General features: G+C 42.9%; 1 long non-coding RNA gene across 1 annotated transcript; it reads right to left on the bottom strand.

Moving 5' to 3' along the window:
• Positions 1-2,800: 2,800 nt before the first annotated feature.
• LOC147199588 (uncharacterized) lies at positions 2,801-3,337 on the bottom strand. Its single transcript, XR_015102078.1, has 3 exons — positions 3,246-3,337; positions 3,062-3,163; positions 2,801-2,947 (listed from the first exon to the last, which is right to left on the bottom strand). It is a non-coding gene; the product is annotated as an uncharacterized LOC147199588 (long non-coding RNA).
• Between the last annotated feature and the right edge of the window lie 2,419 nt (positions 3,338-5,756).

The raw sequence follows: 5,756 nt of genomic DNA, 5'->3' as shown, positions 1-5,756 counted from the left end.
GAAATTTCCGAACATATAATCTTGCCCTTTTGACGAGACCCAGTGCGAAAGGTGGTACCATGAGCAGTGTCTTGAGAAGAATTTGCATGAATTGAGAGGCCGAAAACTGGTATTGCTGCTGTGAGTGCACATCACAATGTTGGAAGTCATGTAGACCTATATCTAATTTTGTGAGTGTTGTTCTGGAAAAAAATTAATTCCCACTAAAAAATGACAGACATGTCAGCTGCTCAACCCGTATTGTTTTGTGTTTTTTGTTATTGTAAAGTGTCCTTGGGTGTCTTGAAAGGCACTTATCAATAAAGTGTATTATTATTATTATTAGGTTGCCTACACTGGTAAAGTTTTTTTGGCCACTGGTTGTGTATTGGTGTCAGTGGCTATATGATGTACAAAAATCACACCCCAAAAAATTGGTTTCGAACCGGAGCTGCGCCGTGCCGACGTCCCCGCCTAAGATGGAAATTGCTTTGAGGACCAGGGAGTCGCGGTGTGCGATTAAAGGGAAGAAAAACTTGGTAATCAAACAGCATGAAGGTCCGGGACCGAACGGATGCCACCCGCTTGGGCCCGCCGGCGCAGAGGTAAAATCGGGCGGCCCGAGCCCGACCGCCCTAAAATGTCCTCATTGCTTCGGGTTCGGGGAGCACGGCACCCGTACGGCGGAGAGTATCCAGGGCTACCAGTGAAGCGGAGGAACATCTCACGCCCACCCGCGCGAAATGTCGTACCGAGTTGTTTATGCCCACGGCACCGCCGATGCTGCACCGTTTCGGCGCGAGGGACGCTCCAAACGAGGAGTTTGGGTCGAATGTTAATTAAAGTGTTAGGTTTCATGAGAGATCAGCACAAGAACCACACACAGACACCAAACACGAAGAGGGGTTTTATTGCCAGAAAGTTGGTCAGGTCGAGGTGTAAATAACTGAAAGCTCGTCAAAATGATCACGTTGAGGAGTGCAGAATGCTGGAGCGTAACGGCGTGGCAGCAGCTCACTCGGCAGGAAGGATCGCTGACGAACTGGCAACGGGTGGCTGTTCACGCTGACTTTTATGGTGCAAGTGGCAGATGAAATGAAGACTCGCACGTGTGTAGGGGAGGCAGGTGCACTGATTCAAGAGGCGCCCAGCCCACACTGAAAAAGACACAAAAAAAGGGAGGGGCGGCACCGTGGACACACAATGGTTTCGAACGCAAAGGGCAGAAAACGTCGACTTCCAGCCGCGCGACGTTCCGCGGACGAATACTGTATCTTATTGAGACACGTTATCCGTGGCATCATAAACTCCGCGAATTTAAGTCAACATCTCTCTGCTCCCAAATAAAACAATCATCCCTATTCAGTCAACTGTAAACGAAGAAGTCAAGTATGTGATTTTGTTTATGACACTCTAAAAATAAGCAACAACATAAATGTCCGCTCTGTGAACACGAGCTGCAATCGAATCTAAAACCAAATACATGCGAAAGCAAAAAAAATCGAAATATATCAATTTAGAATTAAAAAAAACGTCGTGTCCGCATCACACTTTTTAATTGTCTTTTTTTTTTTTTTTGCATCGACACGCCTCAAAATCCGTCTGATGTGAGCGTTTTAAAAAAATCTTGGCTCTTTTGACTTTTTTTGGAGGGTTTTTGGGACGGAAAAATTTTACAATGAATTGACAATATTTGCTGCTCAGAGCTGATGCCACGTTGTGTCACTCTTGTGCTTTCTGAAATGCGAGAGCCCTATTTGTCCATGCACGGCCAGCACTTTACGATGCCCTCTGCTGGTGAGAGTTGGCCATTGCAGCCTTCCATATGATTTCCTGTGACCCTCTAAAAATAATAAGATAAAATGTGCATTGTGTGAACATGAGCTGCGCTTGAAACTAAACTCAAATACAAGGAAAAGATAAAAACAAAAATCTCAACGCACCAATTCAAAAGATAAATGAATGCCACGCCACCATCACACTTTTTCATGATTATTATTATTAATATCACTGCATAGGCAAGGCTCACAATCCGCCTCATGTGAGCGTTTTTTTAAAAAGATTTTCTTAATCTTGCTACTTTGGACTGGGCTTTTTTTTTGGATATTGGGACAGAGAAACTTTATTATGTATTGACAGTGTTTGCTCTTCATCTCTTTTTCAACCTGGTGGACGCCCTCTCTTTGGCCGAGCATGACCTGATTTGTAGTCAGACGCCTCATGCATTGCGCCACGAACTCCATGAAATCAAACCACTATTTCTCTGTTCTCCTGTGGGGGAATTTGCCGCTCCCAAAAAGTTATTGTTACCTTTTTCAGTGTGGGATGGGCGCTTCTCTAATCAATTTGTAACACGGGCTACGTCTGTTTATAATTGCTAGAGATGATGAAACACTCTGGGGCAGACAACGGGTTTCTACTTGGACCAGTAAGGGGACACTAGGTTCGATTCACTGGAGCCAATGATGTCACCATTGAGGGGGTGGCATGGGCAAAGAAACAAGACAACAGTTGTAAAACAATTACCTTTTATATCAAACATAAACACGTGACAACAAAATTATTATCACGACAAACACAGTGACAAAAAGGTAAATAAATCCAATTTAGTCTCAACCTCTTAGTTGACCTTTCCTTCAAGCAAAATAATTGGTGATCACCTTTCTCAACACCGGTGTGAGTTTCTTTTTTTTTTTTCTTTCAATCTGAATGAAATAACTAAGCACAAAATGTTCTTGTCAACTCCTGTCGTACAAAATAAATTCTTCTAAACATCACCAACACAAATAAAATAAAATAAAGTTCATCAAATGTAATATACTGTATGTTCTTTGGTTGGCTCGCCACCACCACTGTACCCCCTTTTCCAGCACTTGGTAGAAGTCAGGGCACCGTAATGGAATCCACTCCACTGAAGGCACGCTAATCCCAGCGCTGTCCTCAATTAGAACTCCACAAAAGACCCGGCCTAATAGGGCCGAGAGCACACGAGCGCCGGCAATAAAATAACTACAGTAATTAATATTAAGTACTTAATTCCAAGTACGGTGAGACGTTATTTTTGACATTCATGTACACTCACCAGAAGAATGTCGAACGAGACTCCGACGACGTTATACGGTCGGCGATATCCCAGCGGTACGGAAAGCTAACGGCTACGTTAGCCAGGCACAGTGCTCGAGGTCTAAGGAAGGTGACTACATTTTAGCAACAAGTGATTTTAAACGAAATGCGCATAACACGTTCAAGCCTCTGAGCACACTCACTGCGTAGAATGACTCTCTCTTTCTTCCGAAACACTTATTTACAACAGTCGAAGAATACGTCCGTTCGCGTTCAGGTCCCGTCAGAAAAAAAAGCGAGATAGGTTGCGCCGCACGTTCGTGACGTCATGAAGGTGAAAAACGGCACCTCTCATTCGCTGACACCCCATAGTATTCTGTGCCCTGATTCGTTCGGGCCACGGCAATATTCAGTTCTGTTTAATTAAGCAAATTTTAACGACGCTACTCTTTTAGTCAATATAGATTTTGGTTAAGTCCACTCCCCATTGCCTCATGCCATAATCCGGGTTACAAGTGCACCTGCCTCCCCGACACACCTGCGAGTCTTTATCTCATCTGCCGCTTGCAGCATAAAAGCCAGCCTGAAGAGCCACCCATTGTCACTTAGTCAGAGATCCTTCCTGCCGTGTCGACGACGCCGTACCGCTCCAGGTTTCCTGCACTCCTCGAATTGATCATTTTGACTACCTTTCAGTTGTGACCACCTCGGCCTGTCTCGCTTACTGGCAATAAAACCCTTCTGTGCTTTTTGTGTCTGCGCGTGGTTCCTCTCTTCATCCCTCACGAAGCCGAACACTTTGCTTAATTGATTTAAATGCATTCTCAGGCCGAGCTGAGCACGTTTTCTTAGTTTGAATGTATCTTCATAGGAATGAGTTGTGTGATCAAATGAATGGTGATTTAGGCTTCAGGAGGACATCCTGAACTAAATACATGTTGAAGTGTGTGCATAAGTCCTTTGGTTTAGGCGTGACACTCAATTTGAGTTTTTATTGCTTAAAATGCATTTTCAGGCCAGGCTAAGCACGTTTTCTGAGTTTGAAAGTATTTTCATAGGAATGAGTTGGGTGATCAAATTAATAGTCATTTAGGCTTCAGGAGGTCATCCGAAACTAAATACATGTTGAAATGTGTGCATAAGTCCTTTGGTTTAGGCGTGACACTCAATTTAAGTTTTATTTGCTTTAATTGCATTTTCAGGCCGAGCTGAGCAAGTTTTCTGAGTTTGAATGTATCTTCATCGGAATGAGTTGTGTGATCAAATTAATGGTAATTTAAGCTTCAGGAGGTCTTCCTGAACCAAATACATGTTGAAATGTGTGCATAGGTCCTCTGGTTTAGGCCTGACACTTAATTTGAGTTTTTATTTCTTTAAATGCATTTTCAGCCCGAGCTGAATAAAAGGAACACACAAGAAATATGGAAAATACTTAATCAAGTAATCAGAAATAGTCCTAAAAAAGTGGATTATCCGGAGTATTTTATCAAAGGCAAAAATACTATTTTGGAAAAAAATGCAGAAATAGCAACTGAATTTAATGAGTATTTTGTCAACATTGGCAGTAACCTAGTGTTGAGGAATGGGAGCGGTCAAATTGCTTTTGGCCCTCCTTGGACACAGGTTCTTTTATCTCTCTATAAGGTGGAAGAAGACCCAACCCCACGTCGTCTTTTCTTCAGTTTATCACAACGCAACACGAATCGATTCGGGCTCCTGTGAGTCTCAGATTTCATCAGGAAGCCCCGAACAACCACAGCCACACGTATGCGTCATATGTAGGCATAGTATGTTAATTATGTTAATTAGGGGCGGGCAGTCCTTCCCCTTATGTAAAAATCAGAAACAAAGAAAGTCAAGCAAAGTTCGATCTTGACATGATGACAAAGTACAGGCCATATCTGCTGGCCACAAATCTTGAGATTAGGGTTCCTCTTCGAGGGCACTCGACAGGGACTTTTGCAAGGTGGTGGAGGCAAGAAAACCCTCGGGGGGCTGTTAATTAACCAAGGGGAAATATGACCCAGACTTCACCCTACATTCTTTGTTTTAAGTTCTTTAGCAGTTGTTTAGGACAGAGACTAGTATCAATAGCAAGGTGACATTCCTCAACAGTGTTCTCCTACTACTTCTCGAGGAATAATTCCTTAACACGCATACACTCACTCCGCCTTTCTCTATATAAACAGGGTGTCGGCCAGAGGTGCTCTCAGTCAGGCTTTGGAACTCGGCGCATACACCCGATGCTCCGCATTATAAGGCGTCCTGTCCATTTTGGAGAAAATGTAAGACTTTTAATGGCGCCTTATAGTCGTGAAAATACGGTAACTATATACAGCATACAATGAAATCAAAGACCAAAACCTATTTTCAGGCCCAATTACCAAAAAAAAATGTTTTCAACAAATAACTATCATGGTTTTTGGAAATACTGTACTGTCCACACGCGGCGCCGCTGCCGTGTTCTGATTTAAAGGGTTGAAAGCATTAAAAAACTGCACTAAAAAAAATCAGTGAAACAGCGAAGCCGTGGAAAGTGAACCGTGTTAGAGCGAGGGATCACTGTATTTGAAACTCACCATTAGTCCTAAAACAAAAGAACTACAGTTTAAAATGAAAGTGAAATTTACCCATCCAGTAAACTGGTTTGGAAAAGGTTTAATCTTGAACAAAATATCTGTATTGTTTCGTGAGAAGGACACTGAAACTGCAAA

This window comes from Hippocampus guttulatus, chromosome 10 (assembly GCF_054856545.1).
Source record: "Hippocampus guttulatus isolate MCC_2025c chromosome 10, RoL_Hgut_1.0, whole genome shotgun sequence".
NCBI lineage: Eukaryota > Metazoa > Chordata > Actinopteri > Syngnathiformes > Syngnathidae > Hippocampus > Hippocampus guttulatus.
The sequence above is the reverse complement of the archived record's forward strand: the minus strand, read 5'-3'. Positions and strand labels throughout refer to the sequence as shown.